The 25,380-nt window shown below is 47.7% G+C and overlaps 1 pseudogene; it reads right to left on the bottom strand.

Annotated features, from left to right (window-relative positions):
• Positions 1-13,212: 13,212 nt before the first annotated feature.
• LOC121570254 lies at positions 13,213-23,542 on the bottom strand (annotated as a pseudogene).
• Positions 23,543-25,380: the final 1,838 nt, after the last annotated feature.

Here is a 25,380-nt window from a genome sequence, read left to right as displayed (position 1 = left end):
GACACACTTATTTCTACTGTGTGACCAAAGTTCAAATTCAAGTTTAACTACAAACACAGAAGTCAATATAAACTGAAATCCATGAGTGTATAAATGGCACAGGCCTACCTAAATACATCTATGTTGATAAAAGTCATTAGTTAAGACAAGTCATTATTTGTAAAGCATGACGTCAAATGAAATATATATTTTTTAAGTCTGTGTGTCACGATCGTCGTTAAGAGAGGAGGACCAAGGCGCAGCGTGATGAACGAACATGTTTATTTATCATTAGCGATAAACACGGACAGTAAACAAAAACAACAAACGACTCGTAACGTCCTAGGTAACATAGACCAACACGGAACAAGAACCCACAAACACAAAGGGAAAACAGACAGTTTAAATATGGCTCCCAATCAGAGACAACCAGCCCCAGCTGACACTCGTTGCCTCTGATTGGGAGTCACTCTAGCCAACATAGAAATAAACACAACTAGAACTCCCAACATAGAAATATAACACATAGAAAGACCACACCCTGGCTCAACATATAGAGTCCCAGAGCCAGGGTGTTACAGTACCCCCCCCTAAAGGCGTGGACTGCGACCGCGCCTCAACTAGAGCAAAACAGGGGAGGGCTTGGTGGGCATTCCTCCTCGGCGGCGGTTCTGGCTCCGGTCTTGCCCACCACCCTCCAATAAACCCCCCATAGCGCCCCTGGTCCGGTCTGGCCCCGCTGACTGGAGCTGAACTGGACTTAGCAGGAGCGGTTAGCTTCAGCTCCGTAGTGGAGCAGTTGACCGGTACCTTACCAGGCACCGGTGACCCAGGCACGGGTTGTGCGGGACTGACGACGCGCACCCCTGGCTTGGTGCGTGGAGTAGGAACGGGCCGGACCGGGCTGACGATGCGCACCCCTGGCTTGGTGCGTGTAGCAGGGACAGGCCGGACCGGACTGGCGACGCACACCGTAGGCTTGGTGCGAGGAGCAGGGACAGGCCGGACCGGGCTGGCGACGCACACCGTAGGCTTGGTGCGAGGAGCAGGGACAGGCCGGACCGGGCTGGCGACGCACACCGTAGGCTTGGTGCGTGGAGCAGGGACAGGCCGGACCGGGCTGGCGACGCACACCGTAGGCTTGGTGCGTGGAGCAGGGACAGGCCGGACTGGGCTGGCGACGCACACCGTAGGCTTGGTGCGAGGAGCAGGGACAGGCCGGATCGGGCTGGCGACGCACACCGTAGGCTTGGTGCGAAGAGCAGGGACAGGCCGGACCGGGCTGGCGACGCACACCGTAGGCTTGGTGCGAGGGGCCGGAACAGGCCGGGCCGGGCTGTGGAGACGGATAGGAGACCTGGAGTGAAGTGCGGCCACAACCCGTCCTGGCTGAATGCCTATCTTCACACACTCTGTGTGAGGCATCCGCACAGGACGCACAGGGCTGTGTACCCGTACTGGCATAACAGCACGTGACACTGGCGCAGGATATCCGGGACCGAGGAGAGGCATTGGAGACCACGAGCGCTGAGCCGGCACACTCCATCCTGGCTGCATACCCACCTTCGCACGACACGTGCGGGGTGCTCGCACAGGACGTACAGGACTATGCCGGACCACTCGTGGCACAGAACGCCGCTCCGCATACCGCGGAACCTGCCCAGTCCCATGCTGCCATGCCTGAGTACGGGAAGTTGGTTCCGCTCTCCATCCAGGCTCCGCCAACCTGCCTTCTGGCCCCCCAAACCCGGTGGCCTCCTCTCCAAATCGCCCTGTGGCAGCCTCCTGCTGCCCAGCCACCCATGCCGTGTGCCCCCCCCCCCAATTTTTGGGGTTGCCTCTCGTCCGTCCGACGATGACACTGCTGACGCCGCTGCTCCTCTCTCGCCAGGGCCTTAATCCTAGCCCATGGCCCTTTGCCCCCGAGCATGTCCTCCCAGGACCACGATTTGCCCACCTGGGCCATCGCCAACCTCGCCATCTCCTTTCCCGGCGCTTCCTCCCATGTCCAGTCTGCCTGCTCCTGGACACGCTGCTTGGTCCTTGTATGGTGGGTTCTTCTGTCACGATCGTTGTTAAGAGAGGAGGACCAAGGCGCAGCGTGATGAACGAACATGTTTATTTATCATTAGCGATAAACACGGACAGTAAACAAAAAAAAACAAAGACTCGTAACGTCCTAGGTAACATAGACCAACACGGAACAAGAACCCACAAACACAAAGGGAAAACAGACAGTTTAAATATGGCTCCCAATCAGAGACAACCAGCCCCAGCTGACACTCGTTGCCTCTGATTGGGAGTCACTCTAGCCAACATAGAAATAAACACAACTAGAACTCCCAACATAGAAATATAACACATAGAAAGAACACACCCTGGCTCAACATATAGAGTCCCAGAGCCAGGGTGTTACACTGTGGGAGAAAAACAAAGTACAAAGCAGGAAATGCATTTTTCTTTTCTATTACATTAAACAAAAATTGTCATTTTAATAAAATAAAATGTATCCAAATGATGTAAAACTGAAATTCTTACCCCCAGCGCTTTCAGATACCCTGCCCGGAATCTTCCCAGCACTAAGGAGACCGTCTATCCCAGTGATGGGGAGACCGTCAGTTTGTCCGACCATATGACTGCCTGACAGTGAGGGGTAGAAGCAACCCCCGCCCCTTTCCCAGTGGGGTATACATGGATGATGACCACCACCCGGTTAGTGGTGGTTGTTACAGAGCTGGACATCTTCACAAAGGCGGGAAGGATGTGTATAGTACAGTAATAGCTTTGTTTTTGTGAAATATCAGGACTTTTTGGAGTGTAAAAATGTTTGACCATAAAAAATAATATTTTCCCTAACCCTAACCCTAACCCTTAACCTAACCCTAACCCTAACCTAACCTTAACCTTAACCTTAACCTTAACCTTAACCTTAACCTTAACCTTAACCTAATCCTAACCTTGACCCCAAAAACCCTAACCCTAACCTTAACCCCAAAACACTAAACCTAACCCTTAAGCTTAAAATAGTGTTCAGACCTGAAAAAAGTCCTGTCTTTTCAAAAAATGTATTGTTTTCCTTCCTCTTCAGAACGTTCCGGTGAAATGTTAGGTCCTGATAATGTAGGAAAACAAGCGCACAGACACACAAACACACTCACACACACAAACGCACACCCAAATGACACATGAGTGGTAGGAACCTGTTTGAGTTGTTTAATCTGTTGCTGTTGAAACAAAGAGATAGAGGTTGTTATGACTTCAAGGTTCACCATAACCAGTGGCGATTTTAGCATGTAAATCTTGGTGGGGCAAAAAAATTAATAATGTGGGATGCGTGCCAGCAAAGCCACTACACAACACAACACTAAACAATACATTAAATGCACTATAACGGTGACAAACAGTGCCCACAAAGTGTTAGGGTCAATATAAAGCTGTCCCAACAGCAGAGTCCCAACAGCAGTCCCAACACCTTACCACTGCAACAACTGGCTATCAGCGGAGCCTTGTCGGACAGCGAAACAGTTCATTCAGCCTCATTTACTGCCTTAAAAAAAACCATAGCAGTTTTTTTTTTTTTTTACCTTTATTTAACTAGGCAAGTCAGTTAAGAACAAATTCTTATTTACAATGACGGCCTACACCGGCCAAACCCGGACGACGCTGGGCCAATATGGCTGACTTGCTTAAACAAATGTGTTTTCTACTGACAATTGAGATGTACAAACTATGGCATAAGGGGACGACAAGCGGACGACAATCCATAATTTCGATTAAGACATTAATGAGCGAGCTAGGACGGATATAGTCAATACAGTGGGGAAAAAAGTATTTAGTCAGCCACCAATTGTGCAAGTTCTCCCACTTAAAAAGATGAGAGAGGCCTGTAATTTTCATCATAGGTACACGTCAACTATGACAGACAAAATGAGATTTTTTTTCCCAGAAAATCACATTGTAGGATTTTTAATGAATTTATTTGCAAATTATGGTAGAAAATAAGTATTTGGTCAATAACAAAAGTTTCTCAGTACTTTGTTATATACCCTTTGTTGGCAATGACACAGGTCAAACGTTTTCTGTAAGTTTTCACAAGGTTTTCACACACTGTTGCTGGTATTTTGGCCCATTCCTCCATGCAGATCTCCTCTAGAGCAGCGATGTTTTGGGGCTGTCGCTGGGCAACACAGACTTTCAACTCCCTCCAAAGATTTTCTATGGGGTTGAGATCTGGAGACTGGCTAGGCCACTCCAGGACCTTGAAATGCTTCTTACGAAAACACTCCTTCGTTGCCCGGGCGGTGTGTTTGGGATCATTGTCATGCTGAAAGACCCAGCCACGTTTCATCTTCAATGCCCTTGCTGATGGAAGGAGGTTTTCACTCAAAATCTCACGATACATGGCCCCATTCATTCTTTCCTTTACACTGATCAGTCGTCCTGGTCCCTTTGCAGAAAAACAGCCCCAAAGCATGATGTTTCCACCCCCATGCTTCACAGTAGGTATGGTGTTCTTTGAATGCAACTCAGCATTCTTTGAGTTTTTACCAAAAAGTTCTATTTTGGTTTCATCTGACCATATGACATTCTCCCAATCCTCTTCTGGATCATCCAAATGCACTCTAGCAAACTTCAGACGGGCCTGGACATGTACTGGCTTAAGCAGGGGGACACGTCTTGCACTGCAGGATTTGAGTCCCTGGCGGCGTAGTGTGTTACTGATGGTAGGCTTTGTTACTTTGGTCCCAGCTCTCTGCAGGTCATTCACTAGGTCCCTCCGTGTGGTTCTGGGATTTTTGCTCACCGTTCTTGTGATCATTTTGACCCCACGGGGTGAGATCTTGCGTGGAGCCCCATATCGAGGGAGATTATCAGTGGTCTTGTATGTCTTCCATTTCCTAATAATTGCTCCCACAGTTCTTCAAACCAAGCTGCTTACCTATTGCAGATTCAGTCTTCTCAGCCTGGTGCAGGTCTACAATTTTGTTTCTGGTGTCTTTTGACAGCTCTTTGGTCTTGGCCATAGTGGAGTTTGGAGTGTGACTGTTTGAGGTTGTGGACAGGTGTCTTTTATACTGATAACAAGTTCAAACAGGTGCCATTAATACAGGTAACGAGTGGAGGACAGAGGAGCCTCTTAAAGAAGATGTTACAGGTCTGTGAGAGCCAGAAATCTTGCTTGTTTGTAGGTGACCAAATACTTATTTTCCACCATAATTTGCAAATAAATTCCTTAAAAATCCTACAATGTGATTTTCTGGATTTTTTTTCCCTCAATTTGTCTGTCATAGTTGACGTGTACCTATGATGAACATTACAGGCCTCTCTCATCTTTTTAAGTGGGAGAACTTGCACAATTGGTGGCTGACTAAATACTTTTTTCCCCACTGCATAACAATTTGTTCAGCGCTTTTGAAATGAACAGCGACAGAATTCAGAACATGGGCCGTTCTTACAGTGTTCTCCCTGTACACCAAGTCAGAACCGTAGGATAAATAAAGGGGGCATATAAGCAGACAATGAAAGCTCTTACAATATTCAATGATTACATTTCTCTAAAACAAGCTATAGGTTACATGTACACCACCAAGTTAGAACAATAGGCAAAATTACGAGGTGGAAAATAGACCAAATTATTAGGTTGAGGCACATGGGCTACTAACAGCTTACTACACAACATACACTTAGTATTACTTTCTTAGCTACAGTATACATAGCTCCCTGGCATATTACATCATTTATGCAGCAGCATACAATACATTTTTGGACTCACCTTGTTGTGCCGTGCTCACTTGAACAGGAAGGTGGCGCAGTGGTCCTTAGTGGGCAAATCTTGTCATCAAAGTCTGGCATTCTATGGATTTATGGTGCTTTCAAGACAACTGGGAACTCGGAAAAAAACAAGGTCGAATCATGATGATGTCAGTGATCTTCAGGTCGTAGCTCTAGAAAGAGGCCCGAGTTCCGGATTTACAATTCCGAGTTGGATAACCGTTCAAAACATATTTTCAAATCAAATCAAATTAAATGTTATTGGCCACATGCGCCGAATACAACAGGTGCAGACATTACAGTGAAATGCTTACTTACAGCCCTCAACCAACAGTGCATTTATTTTTAACAAAAAAGTAAAAATAAAACAACAACAAAAAAAGTGTTGAGAAAAAAAGAGCAGAAGTAAAAGAAAATAACAGTAGGGAGGCTATATATACAGGGGGGTACCGGTGCAGAGTCAATGTGCGGGGGCACCAGCCAGTTGAGGTAGTTGAAGTAATATGTACATGTGGGTAGAATTAAAGTGACTATGCATAAATAATTAACAGAGTAGCAGCAGCGTAAAAGGATGGGGTGGTGGGGCAGTGCAAATAGTCCGGGTAGCCATGATTAGCTGTTCAGGAGTCTTATGGCTTGGGGGTAGAAGCTGTTGAGAAGTCTTTTGGACCTAGAGAAGTATTTTGGACCTCCCAGGCGGAGCTCATTTTTCCAGAGTTGCCAGTTGTCTTGAACTCACTGAAGTCAGATTTCGCAGTTCCGAGTTAACAGCTGTTTTGAGCGCGGCACAAATCATGCTTCATTGACAGCATGGCCAATGTTGAATGTTTATCATTTTAAACTTGGAAAAGAGACCCTTAATCCCAGATTTGGGACCACACAGCCACTCCACTGAACAGAAGGCTAGTGATTGCTTTGCAATGCTTGCAGTTAGCCACTGATTCCTTCTGTCACGGTTCAGACAGACGACCAGAGGACCACAATTGCGTCACACCAGAAAGTTTATTAAACTTAAGGGAAAAGGGAAGTAGGGAGTGAATGAAGGCTCCAGGGGTAACAGGGATCCCGTCCAATGCGCTGGGTCTGTGCCCCCCCCAGTGGCAGCGATGCGTCCTATGAAGCCGGTGGTGGGTGGTCCAGAAGTCCTGGGGGGGGGGAGACACAGACACAACAGGGCGGAATGAAACCAGGCAGCAGTACAGTTCAAGGGAATCCAAAATACGTAGTAGCAAGGCAGAAGGCTGGTCAGAGTTACCGGGATTGAAGAGTAGTCAGGAGTCGTAATGGCAGAAGCAGGTCTGGATCTCCTAAGGCAGAAGAGTATCCAATAAACAGGCAGGTCCGGGGGTCACAAAACCAGGGTGAGCCAGAAGCGCGAGCAAACAGGTTCCGGGTGTGAGCTTTGCAGACGATCTGACACCGGAGAGCTGAAAGACAGGGCCTTAAATACTGGGAGAGGTTAGTGGGTAATGCAGCGCAGCTGGCAGAGTAATTAGAGCCGAGCAGAGCAGGGACAGGTGGAGCTAGTTAGGCTGAGTAGAGAGAGGGAGGTGAGCAGAGTGGAAGATAGTGGAAACCAATTAAGGTGGTAACCCGGTGGAGTGAGAGGGCTCATGACAGAACCCCCCCAAGGGACGGCCCCAGAAGTCCCAAGAGCAACACCACGCCGGGCGGGAGGAGGGGAGCCGGAGGAGGGCTAGAACTCCTCCGAACGGTCCAGTGAACGTCCTCATCCTCGGAGGAAGCCGGAGGGCCGTGGTCGGGAGATGGGACAGGTCCCGAGACAGGATCAGGCACAGGACAGGAAGCCGAGCGGGCCGGACGGTTAGGGACCCCTCTGGGGCGGCCCCTACGGATTGCAGGTTGATCAGGATGCCGTTGGTGGAAAGCGGTGATGAGAGTCCTATCCACAATCCGACTAGCTGGCACCCAGGTCCTTTCCTCAGGTCCATAGCCCTCCCAGTCAATGAGGTACTGGAGACCCCTACCCCTCCGTCTGGACCGAAGCAGGCGGCGGACGGTGTAAACCAGACCACCATCGACGAGCCGTGGAGGAGGAGGACCAGGCGCAGCAGGGACCAGCGGACTCTCATGGATGGGCTTAATCTTAGACACATGGAAAGTGGGGTGCACCCTCAGGGAATTAGGCAGTTGGAGCCGGACAGCAGTTGGGCTAATCACTCTTATGATAGGGAATGGGCCAATGAACCGAGGTGCCAGCTTCTGCGACTCCACCCTGAGTGGCAGGTTCTTCGATGACAACCACACCCTTTGACCAACATGGTAGGTGGGAGCAGGAATTCTCCGACGGTTGGCCCCGGTAGTGTAGCTGGCAACGGACCTGAGGAGTGTGGCTCGGGCTTGTGACCAGGTGCGGCGACATCGACGGGCAAAAGCAAGTGCAGATGGGCAAGTAACCTCCTCCTCCTGGCTGGCAAATAGAGGAGGCTGGTATCCATAAACACATTGGAAAGGGGACATACCGATGGCAGAGCAGGTCAGAGAATTGTGTGCGTACTCCACCCATGTCAATTGCTGCGACCAGGAGTGGGGGTTGCGTGAAGTCATGCATCGCAGTGCCTTCTCGAGCTCCTGATTAGCCCGCTCTGACTGCCCATTGGATTGGGGATGGAATCCGGAAGTCAGACTGACTGTGGCTCCCAGCAGGTGACAGAACTCCTTCCAAAAAGCGGAGGAGAATTGTGGACCACGGTCAGAAACAACATCCCTTGGCAGTCCGTGGATCCGGAAGACGTGTTCCAGGACCACCTGGGCGGTCTCCTTGGCGGTTGGGAGCTTGGGGAGGGGAATGAAGTGTGCCATCTTGCTGAAACGGTCAACGATGGTGAGAATGACGGTCATGCCACTTGAAGGGGGGCAGCCCGTGACAAAGTCAAGGGCGATGTGAGACCAGGGACGTCTGGGCACAGGCAGGGGCTGCAGCAATCCGGCTGGGGGCTGGCAGGACGACTTGTGTTGGTTGCAGATGGGGCAGGCTTGGACGAATTCCCGTACATCCTTCCTCAGAGAGGGCCACCAGAACCTCTGGGCGAGCAGGTTGTAAGTGCGGGTGGAGCCAGGGTGACAAGCTAGGCGGGAGTCATGTCCCCACTGAATGACCTGGGACCTCAGGTCTTCGGGGACAAAAAGGCGGTCAGCTGGGCAAGTGCTGGGACCTGGCTGGTTACGGAGAGCCTCCAGCACCTGTTCCTCAACAGCCCAGGTCAGAGCTGCAACGATGCAGGGACTTGGCAGAATCGACACAGGGTCCTTGGAGGGGGTGTCATCCTTCTGGAATTGACGGGAGAGGGCGTCTGGCTTGGTGTTGCGTGATCCAGGCCGGTATGACAGAGTGAAATTAAACCTGGTGAAGAACAGGGCCCAGCGGGACTGCCTGGAGTTCAACCGTTTGGCCGTGCGGATGTACTCCAAGTTCTTATGATCGGTCCAAACGAGAAATGGAATGGTGGACCCCTCCAGCCAGTGACGCCACTCCTCCAAGGCAAGCTTCACAGCCAGCAGCTCACGGTTCCCTATGTCGTAATTGCACTCAGAGGGGGACAACCGACGTGAGAAAAAGGCACAGGGATGGAGCTTCCTATCCTCCGCAGCCCACTGAGAAATCACAGCACCAACTCCCACATCCGAGGCGTCCACCTCCACAATGAATTGCCGGTCCACATCAGGCATCTGGAGGATGGGAGCGGAGGTGAACCTCACCTTGAGGGTACTGAAGGCTTTGTCGGCTGCTGGGGTCCAGGTGAAGGGTTGCTTGGTGCTGGTTAGAGCAGTGAGAGGGGCAGCAACGGTACTGTAGTTCCGGATAAACTTCCTATAGAAGTTAGCAAACCCCAGAAACTGTTGCAGCTTCTTTCTGTTCTCCGGAACTGGCCACGAAGTGACTGCTGATACTTTGGCAGGATCCATTTGGATACTTCCTTCTGCCACTATGTACCCCAGGAAGGCCACTGTCTTGACGTGAAACTCACATTTCTCTGCCTTGGCGTAGAGGGAATTCTCCAGAAGACGATGAAGGACTTGCTGGACATGGCGGGTGTGTTCAGACAGGTTTCTGGAGTAAATTAAGATGTCATCCAGGTAAACGAAGACAAACTTGTTTAACATGTCCCGCAGTACATCATTCACTAGAGCCTGGAACACAGCAGGAGCATTGGTGAGGCCAAAAGGCATAACCAGATACTCGTAGTGGCCTGTTGGTGTATTGAATGCGGTTTTCCATTCATCTCCCTCCCGGATCCGCACTAGGTGGTAAGCGTTTCTGAGATCCAACTTGGTAAAAACAGTGGCTCCCTGGAGCAACTCAAAAGCAGAGGTGAGCAGAGGCAGAGGGTAACGGTTTTTCACTGTGATGTCGTTGAGTCCCCTGTAGTCGATGCAGGGGCGAAGAGATCCGTCCTTCTTCCCCACAAAGAAGAAGCCAGCACCAGCAGGAGATGAAGATGAACGGATTAATCCTGCGGACAGAGAGCCATTGATGTAGTCCTCCATGGACTTTCTTTCAGGAGCAGACAACGAATAAAGACGACCCCTTGGAGGAGCTGTTCCAGGGAGGAGGTCGATGGCACAGTCGTACGGTCGGTGAGGGGGGCAGAGATGTGGCTCTTGCTTTGTTAAACACCTCTCTGAGACCATGGTAGCATTCTGGGACATTGGAGAGGTCCGGAGCGGAGTTAGTAGGTACTGGCCGAGGGGGTAGTGCGGCAGCAAGCAGGCAGGTTCGGTGGCAGTCCTCTCCCCACTCCCTGATCACCCCGGTCACCCAGTCGAGCTGAGGGTTGTGCCGGGCGGAGCCATGGGTAACCCAGGATGAGGGGTTGGCCTGGAGAGGGGAGCAGGTGAAACTGGATAGTTTCTTGATGGTTTCCGGACAGACCCATCGAGACCGGGGCCGTGACATGAGTGACCGATCCGAGTAAGTGTCCGTCCAGTGCCCGGGCAGGAATAGGAGGTGTCAAACGGAGGTTCTCCAGTCCCAGTTGGCGTGCCAGCTTGACGTCCATTATGTTGGCTTCGGCGCCAGAATCCACCAGAGCAGCCAGGGTGTGAGTTGAGTCAGAGAGGCGGAGGTGAACTTGCAGCAGGGGTTTGCGGTCGGAGGACTGGATGGTCATTGAACTCGACCGGACTCCCCCTACGCCCGGTGAGCTTCGGCCCTTTAAAGGGCAGGTTACCACACGATGTCCATCACCTCCACAATAGAGGCAGAGGTTTGAGGTGAAGCGGCGCTGGCGCTCTGCAGGAGTGAGGGAGGCTCGCCCAATCTCCATAGGCTCAGACTGATCAAGCTGACCTGGGTGAGTGGCAGTAGATGACAGGAGCCCAGTCGGATCTCTCCGAATGCCGGTAGTAGGTGGACCTTGGCGCCCCCTCTCACGACTGACGGGTCTGTATCCTTCTGTCGATCCTGACAGTCAGTGCGATGGCTTCATCAAGAGTGGAAGGCAGTTCATGGGAGACCAACTCGTCCTTGATATAGTCAGCCAAACTATGGAAGAACGCGTCCACCAACGGTGGTGTGTTCCAAGAACTTCGTCTAGCCAGGGTTCGGAAGTCGATGGAATGGTCTGCGACTGTACGTCTGCCTTGTCGAATACTGAACAGTTCACGAGACGCCTCTGCGGTGGGTGAATCCAGGTCAAACACCTTCAGCATCTCCTCAGCAAACAGGTCGAAGGTTGCACATGCGGGGGTTTGACGTTCGAACTCTGCTGTTCCCCAGAGTCGAGCTCGGCCCGTCAGGTGAGTGATGGCATACCCAACTTTAGCCCCTCCGTGGCGAAGGTCCTTGGCTGCAAGGAGAACTGAAGTCGGCAGCTAGTCAGGAATGGCCGGACCTGGGTTGAATCGCCGTTGAACCGCTCGGGGTTTCCAATCTTGGGTTCCGGAGCAGCGGCTGCAATGACCGGGGCAGGTAACTCGGGGGCTGGGCTGGTGGGCAGACTGGCTGGGGTAAGGTTGGTGAGGAGTTGAATGAGCATGGCGAGTTGTTGTTGCTGCTGCTGGAACTGCTGCTCATGCTCATCGGTTTCCATGTCGGGGAAAGTGTGCGCTGAGTCCATAATGGTCAGATCGTACTGTCACGGTTCAGACAGACGACCAGAGGACCACAATTGCGTCACACCAGAAAGTTTATTAAACTTAAGGGAAAAGGGAAGTAGGGAGTGAATGAAGGCTCCAGGGGTAACAGGGATCCCGTCCAATGCGCTGGGTCTGTGCCCCCCCCAGTGGCAGCGATGCGTCCTATGAAGCCGGTGGTGGGTGGTCCAGAAGTCCTGGGGGAGACACAGACACAACAGGGCGGAATGAAACCAGGCAGCAGTACAGTTCAAGGGAATCCAAAATACGTAGTAGCAAGGCAGAAGGCTGGTCAGAGTTACCGGGATTGAAGAGTAGTCAGGAGTCGTAATGGCAGAAGCAGGTCTGGATCTCCTAAGGCAGAAGAGTATCCAATAAACAGGCAGGTCCGGGGTCACAAAACCAGGGTGAGCCAGAAGCGCGAGCAAACAGGTTCCGGGTGTGAGCTTTGCAGACGATCTGACACCGGAGAGCTGAAAGACAGGGCCTTAAATACTGGGAGAGGTTAGTGGGTAATGCAGCGCAGCTGGCAGAGTAATTAGAGCCGAGCAGAGCAGGGACAGGTGGAGCTAGTTAGGCTGAGTAGAGAGAGGGAGGTGAGCAGAGTGGAAGATAGTGGAAACCAATTAAGGTGGTAACCCGGTGGAGTGAGAGGGCTCATGACACCTTCCAAACCACTCATTGTTGAATTTGCAATTTCCAACTTGTTGTGTAATGTTTATGTCCAATGGCTGATGAGCACCGATATGTTTTATCTATAATTTCTCTTAATTATTTATCTTCATATGACAAGGATTAAAAATGATTTGCCAGTAGATTGTCGACTTGATTCATAGCTAAGATTTTGAAAGTATAATGTTGACATGATCAGCGCAACGGCACAACTATAGAACGTTACCAACACCTACGCTCCGTATTTTCCGCTGGCTGCCCCACCACCATTTTGGATTTTGGAGCTGCCTTACTCAACAAAGCAAAAAAGAGACCATGTCTGTATGCGATTTTATTAAATAACTGATTTGCAAAACAGGCAATGTGGGGCTCAAAAGAGGTGCTGCCACACCTGCCTTTAATGACAGGTTGCCACTGACCATAACTTTCTGATATGCTGCATTCTCTTTCTACTGAGTACTGGCATTGTTGTGATCAAATGGCCTTGCTGTCTGAACTCCAGTAACACTACTCCACCTTTGTAATGGTTCAACACTTTATCATTCTTTTAATTTCATAAGGCAACACAAGCAGTTAAACTGTGCCATGAAAGTATACAAATAATGAACTGATTGATAAATACAATCATCTTATCAACCACAGCTGAATCCATTGATAGACATCTAGCAGTGATGGTTTTGTAAATATTATTGTCTAGTGGCGGTATAAGCTAACATCATATCCCTGTAAGTCATCATGGATAACGTCATCATGGTACCCAGACAGGTGAGTACAGCCTGCAGGAAGGTTTTCAGGCGACGGTCCAGCACGGAGAGGTGTTGTACAGAGAGGAGGGGGGCCACATCCTCCAGGGGGTCCTGGGACAGAGACTCCCTCATGACATCACTCAGACGGAAGCCCGGAAGGGACAGGAGGCGCAGACGCATCAGAGTGGAACGACGGATCCTGAGAAAGAGAGAGAGATTTGGGAGAGAGAGAAGAAAAAGAGAGAGGAGGACAAGGAGAGAGAGAGAAGAGAGAAAGAGAGAGAAAAGGAAAAGTGGGAGAGAGAGAATGAAAAGATTGAGAGAGAGAGAGAAGGAAAAGAGAGAGAGAGAGAGAGAGAAGGAAAAGAGGGAGAGAGAGAGAGATAGAGAGAGAAAGAAGGAGGAAAGGGAGAAAGAGAAGGAAGAGAGAGGGAGAGATGTCATCTTGCACTTTCTCTGATGCAGTTGTCCAGATCTTTATACAAGCTGATAGTTTTACCTACAACACTGTCGTAAGGGCACCAAAATGGAGGGTTCATCCTAAAAACCTAAAAATAACATAATTTCCACAATATTACGTAACTGTAATACCGGTTTGTATAAACTACAACAACTTCAACATATGCACTGCCGACGCATCATTCAGGGCAAGTGAGACACAGCCCTACCACTGTCCAGCAGATGCCGCTGTTTTGCATGTAATTCTGGCATTAATACGTGTCACAATTTTATATCATATCAGTTAGCAAACAATGTAAACAAAATCATTTCTTGAGTTAATATAGCAGCATACTTGACTCCTCCCTGTCATATTATTGTTTTAGTAAGGCAGCTCCAGAATGCAGCTGTTTTAGCCTCGCTCTGTGGCGGAGGGGCAGCCAGAGAAAGCACAGAGCGTAGGTGTCATTAATCTTCTCTGGTTGCGCATGATTGGCTCAGGGTGATGTCACTCACAACACCGCAGCACCTACTGGGATAGCTCACTGAGGGCCATGCAGCTTCTGCCCCCTTGGGTGCTGCCATATAGTTCAATTGGCAGTGCCTGTCCAAGAAGGCTCAAGGTCATTGGCCACAGATAAGTCAACGTCTTTTCTCCGGTAACTTTGATTGGACTGATGTGTGTCAACTTCATTGTTTACCACATCTTCTAGCCAGCTGAAAAGTTAGCATGAATCATGTTGACTATCTCCTAGCAAATCATTTTCAAACTTAGCGTTATGAAGAAAATGCAGAGACAAAACATCTCGGTGCTCATCAGCCACTAAACATTGAAACCACCCGTTAAAAATAAAGCAAGCTGGAAAATAAGATTCAAATGTGGTTGGTGGTGAATGGAAGCAGTGGCTAACATCTGTTTTGAGGTAGCTATACGACGTGGCTTGTTAATGTTTGATGTCAGACTGTTATACCCATGGAACTGTAACTATGCAATAGATGAAGTGAGTGAGTAACTTTATAAACTTTGTTGCTTTATTCTTAAACAGAGCATCTTGGTAAAAGGCAGGCAGATACACTCAGAATGGCGTTTTGGCTGCGTTCCAATAGTTTAATAACGTAGCGATATTGTTGACCCATGCTGAATTTAACTATGGGAAGTAAACTGAACATAACCGAATGTTATAACATTTGTGTGTGTAGTGGTTTCGATGCATATTAACTTTTTTGATTGAGTTTTCACAACCAATATTTTAATGTTAGAATCGCAACTGAACATACAGTATGTATCACATTATAAGGTATTGATGGAAGGTATGGTACTCACACTCTCCCGTTGTCTAGGTGCAGCAGGAAAGTGTCATTCCCAAACTTCTCAAAATTCTCGTAGTGATATCTGTCCATATTACCTTTGTAGGAATTATAGCAAAATAATAGTTTATTGTTCTCTGTCTATTCGAAATCGGTTCCACATTATCAATGGACTTAAACCTTGCCACATTTCTAATATGGTTGTGTGGGGAAATGTTCAGAACAGGGTGTCATTCTTATGGTATGTATTACTTCAGTGATTCAATAAAAAAAACGATATTGTTCACAAAAAAAGAAGAGAAAAATAAAGGTAGTGTGTTGAATTGTTACTGATTCAAGAATATAAGAATGACTGAAGTAGTAATAGTAGTAGAAGCTGTGTAGTTGAGTGTGCTTACTGACTCATGAGGAAGTCCAGAATGACCATGTCAATTAGATCCACCAGTCTGGTGCCTTGGCTGTATGGAGGAGTCTGTTTCACTGTGTCACAGTAATCTGGGTTCTTCTGCCATCTGAAACAGTAGCAGCTGCATGTGAGGTATGGACTACAATATGCTTTAGTCAAATGCATGGCTTCTTCCCAGTGGAGGACAGTATGATACTACTACACATTATTACATTGCGTTGATGATTGATTAGTTGAATTCTATCAATGCAATTCAAACTTGGAATTTAAACCTCCACCCCATCAGTTTGCCATCTACTGTATATAGCCACTAATACAGATATTTACTTCACATGGTTTCTTTGCACCCCCCTCCCATAGTTCGAGACCCCCAGACAAGGGGCTCATTTTGGTACCCACTACCCACGGTGCCAGTTTGGTGCGGCTGTAGGAGCGTCTCCAAGGGGACTTCCAGGAGCGTCTGGGGGCCAGGGAGAGGTCAGGCAGCATGGAGGCCAGGGACACCTCCAGGACCTGGGGTCGACCACACACTGGGTTCTCTGTGGAGCAGGAGGGGGGGGCAAGAGAGCAAGAGAGAGAGAGTGAGAGTGAGAGAGAAAGAGAGAGAGAGAGAGAGGGTTGGGCGAATAGTACAGTAAACTGACAAAATACAAGTAGTAGGCCTACAGTGGACAGTTGTTGCCAAACATTTGGGGTCGTAACCCACCTAAAAGCATTGGGAGCTTTTTCTTGTGACCAGTCCTAAACCCAGAATGAAATGGAAAGTAAACTGTAGCCCACCAGTGCAACCCAACCAACCATTTGGGAAACTCTGGACTAGCACATAGCGCAAGCCACTATACACATACATGCTTAATAACAGAGAAGGAGGGACATTTGGTTGCTTTCTGTGCTGATTGGACACACCAGGAGAGTTAGATTTGATTATGAAAGCTGATTGGACCAACCGCCACGCACCAGGAGAGGTGAAGAAGCTTCTGGAGAGTTTGTGGTCTGTGGTGATATCTCTGATCGTGGTTAAGTCTACCTACCACTGGAGGGATTCTATGAAAACCCAACACCCTGAGAGAGGACACACACACATACACATAGAGAGAGAGAGAGAGAAATCAGTGGTAGCCTTTAGTAGTTAGTTTCTCCTCTTTCATTTGACACACAGATGAATCTCATATGGGAGGTCCATATTTTATTGTTTTCACCTGTCTAGGTGGAAGGCAGCAATCTCTGCGTTGTGTCTCTCAAAGTCAGGGAAGTAGAATAGGTTGAAGTCTGTCTCTGCATCTCTCTCCTGCCTGCATAAAACACACACAGGATAATGTGATTTTTTTCCTTCAAAATAAGATTACTGTGACTGATACAATAAAGTTGTATTATATAGTATCATATCGCATTGTAAGTCATATCGTATATATCATAATGTAGTATATCGTATTGTATATCATATTGTATTGTAAATGATATTGTTCTTTGATGAATGTGCCTTTCCTATTGTCCAGGCTCAGCTCTGTTAGCTGATAATGCTGATAAGTCAAAGTTGATGGTTTTCACGAAATCTAAGATGAAACCCTTAGAGTGTCTCACGTTTAAACCCCACATAGAGGGTCTTGTGAAAAAGCTCAGACTCAAGTTGGGGTTTTATTTTCAAAATAAGTCATGTTTTTCATCTGAAGCGAGAAAGAGACTTGTTTCTGCTACCTTCTTGCCAGTAATTGACTATGGTAATACCTTGTACAGGTTTGCCCCTGTGGCGTCATTACGTATGCTGGACACTGTGTACCATGGGGCACTGAGGTTTGTTACGAACTCCAAAGCCCTCACTCATCCCTGTACCCTCTATAGGAGAGTGGGCTAGCCTTCCTTAGCTCTTCGGAGACTAAGTCATTGGTACGTTTTTATTTATAAGGCCATGCTAAGATTGCTACTATTGCTACTGGGTGCCCCACTCTTCTGCACTGAAACACACATAACAGACAATGCACCAACGTCACCATAATAATCACACACCAGCATGCAGACCTTCAGAACACACAGACATAACACATACATTAAAACACATGAAAGTCACAGGGTCTCCACAACGTTCAAAGGAAAATACACCATAGTTACTTGTCATTGACTGCACTGATGGTCTTATTTTGGTAATAGTGCAGTATTTCCAGTGAATTGTACATAAATGCAGTTACCCCAGTTCTCCACAGGGAGTCCTCATTACGTAAAGTACAGAATGTGGCTGAACATCAAAAACTGTCTGGTATAAGTGGTGGTGATTCTAGAATCCAGGGTCTTTAGAGAGGAGGAAGAAGAGGAAGATGAGGAGGAGTATATGAAACGTGGCTATGGGCCAGCCCACACACAAGCTGATTATTGTGTAATCTTTTATGCTCAACACAATCTCCATACAGTATTCAAAGTGTGTGTGTGTATGCGGATGCGTGTGTTTGAGTGTGAGTACATGTTTGTGTGTGTGTATATGTGTGGGTGTGTGAGTGGGATTTCTTATCTTCTTGAATGACCTCAGAACAAAAGATCAGAGGAGCTGGAGATTTATTTACGACGTTCGATTATCTGGCTTTCAAGTTTCTGCTCTGATTGTTTCTTCACTCTCATCCATTTGCTGGCATTCTAGTTTGGTGTAATCACTTTGTGTATTTTGTAGTTTAAAGACTTAAATTTTTTTCAGTGGTTTTGGATTGTATCCTCACAGTTTATGGTTGATTGGTTAGTGTTTAAGAATTGCTTTTGGCTTTTGTTTGTTTCTTTTAGATTGTGTGTTTAATTATTATACTCACTAATATGCACGCACACACACACACACACACAAAACTCCCGCCCCCCCTTCCCCTTCCCCACATGCTCAAACCCATACACCAAAAAATGCTGGGTTAAAAACAACCCAATTTGGGTTATTTGGGAACCAAGTGCTGGGTAAATATTGGACAGAACACACGCTGGGTTAGTTTGACCCAGCCAGTTGGGTTGCATGAATATGGATTATACAAACATGGGTTAATTTTACCATCAGTTGTTTTTTTAACCATTATTTGGGGTGACATACAGTGAGGGAAACAAGTTTTTGATCCCCTGCTGATTTTGTCCGTTTGCCCACTGACAAAGACATGATCAGTCTATAATTTTTATGGTAGGTTTATTTGAACAGTGAGAGACAGAATAACAACAACAACAAAATCCAGAAAAACGCATGTCAAAAATGTTATAAATTGATTTGCATTTTAATTAGGGAAATAAGTATTTGACCCCTCTGCAAAACATGACTTAGTACTTGGTGGCAAAACCCTTGTTGGCAATCACAGAGGTCAGACGTTTCTTGTAGTTGGCCACCAGGTTTGCACACATCTCAGGAGGGATTTTGTCCCACTCCTCTTTGCAGATCTTCTCCAAGTCATTAAGGTTTCGAGGCTGACTTTTGGCAACTCGAACCTTCAGCTCCCTCCACAGATTTTCTATGGGATTAAGGTCTGGAGACTGGCTAGGCCACTCCAGGACCTTAATGTGCTTCTTCTTGAGACACTTCTTTGTTGCCTTGGCCGTGTGTTTTGGGTCATTGTCATGCTGGAATACCCATCCACAACCCATTTTCAATGCCCTGGCTGAGGGAAGGAGGTTCTCACTCAAGATTTGATGGTACATGGCCCCGTCCATCGTCCCTTTGATGCGGTGAAGTTGTCCTTGTCCACTTAGCAGAAAAACACCCCCAAAGCATAATGTTTCCACCTCCATGTTTGATGGTGGGGATGGTGTTCTTGGGGTCATAGGCAGCATTCCTCCTCCAAACATGGCAAGTTGAGTTGATGCCAAAGAGCTCGATTTTGGTCTCATCTGACCACAACACTTTCACCCAGTTCTCCTCTGAATCATTCAGAAGTTCATTGGCAAATTTCAGACGGGCCTGTATATGTGCTTTCTTGAGCAGAGGGACCTTGCGGGCGCTGCAGGATTACAGTCCTTCACGGCGTAGTGTGTTACCAATTGTTTTCTTGGTGACTATGGTCCCAGCTGCCTTGAGATCATTGACAAGATCCTCCCGTGTAGTTCTGGGCTGATTCCTCACCGTTCTCATGATCATTGCAACTCCACGAGGTGAGATCTTGCATGGAGCCCCAGGCCGAGGGAGATTGACAGCTCTGTTGTGTTTCTTCCATTTGCGAATAATCGCACCAACTGTTGTCACCTTCTCACCAAGCTGCTTGGCGATGGTCTTGTAGCCCATTCTAGCCTTGTGTAGGTCTACAATCTTGTCCCTGACATCCTTGGAGAGCTCTTTGGTCTTGGCCATGGTGGAGAGTTTGGAATCTGATTGATTGATTGCTTCTGTGGACAGGTGTCTTTTATACAGGTAACAAGCTGAGATTAGGAGGACTCACTTTAAGAGTGTGCTCCTAATCTCAGCTCGTTACCTGTATAAAAGACACCTGGGAACCAGAAATCTTTCTGATTGAGAGGGGGTCAAATACTTATTTCCCTCATTAAAATGCAAATCAATTTATAACATTTCTGACATGCGTTTTTCTGGATTTTGTTGTTGTTGTTATTCTGTCTCTCACTGTTCAAATAAACCTACCATTCAAATTATAGACTGATCATGTCTTTGTCAGTGGGCAAACGTACAAAATCAGCAGGGGATCAAATACTTTTTTCCCTCACTGTAGCAGCTCCATAGGTTATTTTAGGGAGATGAGTTTCAGATGATTATTTTTGGCCACCTGTAAGAGTAAATGTCATTCCTATTCATCATGTTAAGTTTGTACACTGCAAATTTCATTTTTTTGCACATTACATATTCTAATATAAAATTCATAACATTATTATTTACATATCCCAACATTGCAATATGCATAGGGTCTCGAGGAATGTTCATTAAAGTGTCAGTGACATCAAATAACAATACAACAAAGCAGATGGAATTACGTTTACTTTTACGGGTGGCCAAAAATAACTATCTGAAAGCCACGCCCCTGCTAAACCACTGAGTCATATCTCAATAACCCAGCATCAATAACCCATCACCCAGCATCAATAATCCAGCAGTTTTGAAAGAAAACAACCCATCTAAGTGACCCAACGCCTGCAACCCAGCAGTTTTTTTTTTAGAGTGCATGCTACTTCCTTGTTTACATGTGACAGATAAACAAATGGATCCCAACTAAGGCTTCTGAACAGTCTCATAACAGACAGGATTTGAGGGCCATCAGACAATGTTTTACAGCCTCCCAGGGTAATCTCTTCATCCACTGTAATAACAACTCTTTTGTGTGTGTGTGTGTGTGTGCGTGTGTGTGTGTGTGTGATGTCTCTCTAATGTTCCTCAAGAAAGTTAGTGCTCCTGAAGGAAGTTAGAGGTCGTTTCGTGAGCCAATGCTAACTAGCGTTAGCGCAATGACTGGAAGTCAATGGTATCTGCTAGCATGCTAGCAGGCTAGTTAGCATTGGCTCACGAAACTACCTCTAACTTCCTTCATACTGGACACAGAGACATAAAAATGGTATCCAGGAGTTCACCTGACTCTGGGAAAGTACATAAAGGGCCTCATTGCCAAAATCCTGAAGTATCCCTTTAATTTATACTGCTTTTTTGAGTAAACTAAGCCAGAAATATTGTAATTCAAACATGACTGTCTGCAGTACAGTAGCCTGTGGCACCACTGTAGCTTGCTTTTACACAAACTACTGTAGCTATTCCAAGTCAGTTGGGTTAAATTAATGAGCTTTAAAATGGTGGTGTTACTCTTTTATCTTTCAACCCCAAGGGGAAGCCCAAAATCCGCAAACAAGATGATGACTGTGTTACTAAGCAGAGTTGAGGTCAACTCTGTATCAATCAACATGAACTGGACATGGAGTCAACCTACACTGAACAAAAATATAAAAGCAACATGCAACAATTTCAAAGATTTGTAGTTACAGTTCATATAAGGAAATCAGTCAATTTAAATACATTAATTTGGCCTATGGATTTCACATCACTGGGAATACAGATATGCATCTGTTATGCATCTGTTACAAAAAAGGTAGGGGCGTGGATCAGAAAAGCAGTCAGTATCTGGTGTGACCACACTTTGCCTCATGCAGCGTGACATCTCCTTCGGATAAAGTTAATCAGGCTGATTGTGGCTTGTGGAATGTTGTCCCACTCCTCTTCATTGGCTGTGGGAAGTTGCTGGATATTGGCGGGAACTGAAAAATACTGTCGTACATGTCGATCCAAAGCATCCCAAACATGCTCAATGGTGAGATTGCAGGCCATGGAAGAACTGTGACATTTTCAGCTTCCAGGCATTGTGTACAGATCCTTGTGACATGGGGCCTTGCATTATCATGCTGAAACATGAGGTGATGGCGGCGGATGAATGGCACGACAATGGGCCTCAGGGTCTCATCACGGTATCTCTGTGCATTCAAATTGCCAGCAATAAAATGCAATTGTGTTTGTTGTCCATAGCTTATCCATACCATAACCCCACCGCCACCACCGGGCACTCTGTTCACAACGTTGACATCAGCAAACCGCTCACCCACACAACGCCATACATGCTGTCTGCCATCTGCCCAGTACAGTTGAAACCGGGATTCATCTGTGAAGAGCACACTTCTCCAGCATGCCAGTGGCCATCGAAGGTGAGCATTTGCCAAATTAAGTTGGTTACGACACCGAACTGCAGTCAGGTCAAGACCCTGGTGAGGACGACAAGCACGCAGATGAGCTTCCCTGAGATGGTTTCTGACAATTTGTGCAGAAATTCTTTAGTTGTGCAAAACCCACAGTTTCATCAGCTGTTCGAGTGGCTGGTCCCAGACGATCCCGCAGGTGAAGAAGCCAGATGTGGAGGTCCTGGGCTGGCGTGGTTACACGTGGTCTGTGGTTGTGAGACCGGTTGGACGTACTGCCAAATTCTCTAAAACAACACTGGCATGCTGGTAGAGAACTGAACATTTAATTATCTGGCAACAGCTCTGGTGGACATTCCTGCAGTCAGAATGCCAATTGTAAAACTTGAGACATCTGTGGCATTGTGTTGTGTGACAAAACTGCACATTTTAAAGTGGCCTTTTATTGTCCCCCAGCACAAGGTGCACCTGTGTAATGATCATGCTGTTTAATCAGCTTCTTGATATGCCACACATTTTTAGGTGGATGGATTATCTTGGCAAATGAGAAATGTTCACTAATAGGGATGTAAACAAATTTGTGCACAACATTTTTGAGAAATAAGCTTTTTGTGCATATGGAACATTTCTGGGATCTTTTATTTCAGTTCTTGAAACATGGGACCAACACTTTACATGTTGCGTTTATATTTTTGTTCAGTGCCGTTCCTGAATTATACAGACCACTAGCCATAACCCTAACCCTAGCTTCATGTCCACACCCCAGCTCAACTCTAAGCCTAGCCATAACCCCAATCCTAACCCTAGCTTCGTGTCCACACCCTAGCTCAACATTAACCCTAGCCATTACCTGAACCCTAACCTTAGCTTCACCATGTCCACACCCCGGCTCAACCCTAACCTTAGTCTTAATCCTAATCCTAGCTACATGTCCACACCCCAGCTCAACCCTCTCACCTGCACTGAGGATGCGTTGTGTGACCATCTGTTGAGTCACCTCGGCAACGTTAGGGTCATTCCTGTCATACAGCTCCCAGCGAGAGATCCCAAGGTGGTACCTCAGCCAGGGGGGGTGGGTCTCCATCCTGCTCGCTGTCATTCTGCCTATCAGGAAAGAGCAGGGGAAGATGGATGGGGAAACTGGCCAATTAAGCAATGAGTATCACAAATGTATGAGAAAAGTAATATGCTATGACAGAATTATATACTTTGTTGTAATGTAGAAAGCATTTTTTTCCTCTTAAATTGTTATACTTATCAGTTGTTATCAGTGGTCTCCTACTCCTCTTTCTCTCACTCACCACTCACTATCTTCACTGCTTTTGTCACTGTCCTCCTCCTCATCTTCCTCCTCACTGTCCTCCCCCTTCTTCTTTGGCTTCAACTTCAGCAGCCAATCGTCTTCCTGCAGATGTGGGCGTGGCAGGTTCTACAGCGGGTGGCTGAATAGGGCCTTCAGTTTGGAGCGACTGCTGACCTGTTGGCTCACTTTGGTGGCCATTTTGGTTCTAATCAGTTTTTTTGTCCTTCTCCTTCTCATTGATCATGTTGAATGAGGCCATTTTGGTAAAGTCTCCATTCATGAGACTTGTTGGTGGATGGTGTGAGCTGCTTTGTGAGAAAATGAAGTGAGATCATCCTTGTTGTCCATGGGGACTAGTTCCAGGAAAAGACAAAGAGGAGGAGGAGGAGGAGGAGGAGGAGGAGGAGGAGGAGGGGATAACGCAGGATGTTTGGAGGATGGAGAGACAGAAGAGGGCCAGGATGAGGTGGAGAGCCAGGGACAGACATGCCAATACCAGACAGACGGAATGAGAGAGACGACCAACGCCCTGCCTCGCCATGCTGAGAGAGAGTGAATAGAAACTTCAATTCACATTACCTCCAAATATAATGTACTTTATAATATTCAAAACTGAAGAAGGCAGTTGTTGAGTCAAGAGTCATGACAGATTAACAAGCATAAAGGAAACAAGGGGAGATGTAACAGAGACATAGCCTGGACAGACAGACAGAAAAGACAACAAGCCAGCTATCCAGCCAGCCAGCCAGACAGTATTCCTGGTGCTCCAGAAAGAGACAGACAGACAGCTAGCCAGCCACCAGACAGCCATTCAGCTATCCAGCCATCCAGCCTTCCAGACAGTATTCCTGGTGCTCCAGAAACACATTTAACAATCTCCTCTCCCCATCAAAGCACAGACACAATGTGATTCCAGTCAGCCCTGAGAATCAAGCACCGCTAAAGAGAATACATTTACTATTGAAGGCCCACTGCTCCAACATTCACAGTATGAAGCAGCAGCAGGCTGGCTAATACATTACTTACTTTATTTTTCATAATGTGCCAAGAAGTTGTAAGACTCTCTCTCTCTCTCTCCATCTCTCTCTCTCTCTCTGTTAGGCTGGGTGGGGACTCAGGCGCAGAGACGGACACACGGACAAAGAGGGTGAATTAAGATGTTGTTTATTCAGCGTGTTTTGGCAGAGAGAAGTAGTTCAGGGTGGAGCAGCTTCAGACCGGGGTAGGAGCTGAGTGGGGTGGAGAGCCAGTAGCACTGAGAGCTGGATGACGAGGATATCAGACAACAGATGAGCAGGTTGCGGCGTGGGAGTGGCAGGCAGGCAGGCAGCAGGAACAGACGGGATCTGGTCGAAGGAGAGACAGGTTACAAACGTGGCAGAGACAACTATAATGCTGAGAGGGTAACAACTAAACTGAGATTGCTGTACGGAGCCAAGTTACCACAGGTGGTGTAGGAACGAACTGGCGCTGGAGAGGTGGCCAGCCCGGTAGATAACTGCTGGTTGATTGGTGACAATGAGCTGCAGCTGGATGTAACTGAGCAGGAGAGAGAATGGCCACGCCCCCTGACCTAGATCCTCTGACTGGGCTGCACAGCGGGAGGAGACAGACACAGACAACACACACAGGGAAAAAAGGGAAAAGGAAAACAAGCGGGGACAGGAACAACAGTGCCGGACCGTAACAGTACCCCCTCAACGGGCGCCACCCGGCGACTCCACCCGGCTTGTCAGGGTGGTCCCTATGGAAGTCAGCCACCAGCTGCGGGTCCAGTATAAACCGCCGGGAATCCAGGACCTCTCCTCGGGACCGTATCCCTCCCAGTCCACCAGGTACTGAAGCCCTCTACCACGCCTCCGGACGTCCAGCAGTCTCCGCACCGTGTAGGCTGGATGGTCGTCACAATATCGCGGTGGCGGAGGGGGATCCACAGGCGGACACAAAGGGCTGGAGGAGACCAGCTTCAGCTGGGACACGTGAAATGTAGGATGGACTCTCATGGCCTGGGGAAGCTTCAACCGAACAGCCGAAGG

Source organism: Coregonus clupeaformis, chromosome 7 (assembly GCF_020615455.1).
Source record: "Coregonus clupeaformis isolate EN_2021a chromosome 7, ASM2061545v1, whole genome shotgun sequence".
Lineage (NCBI taxonomy): Eukaryota > Metazoa > Chordata > Actinopteri > Salmoniformes > Salmonidae > Coregonus > Coregonus clupeaformis.
The sequence above is the reverse complement of the archived record's forward strand: the minus strand, read 5'-3'. Positions and strand labels throughout refer to the sequence as shown.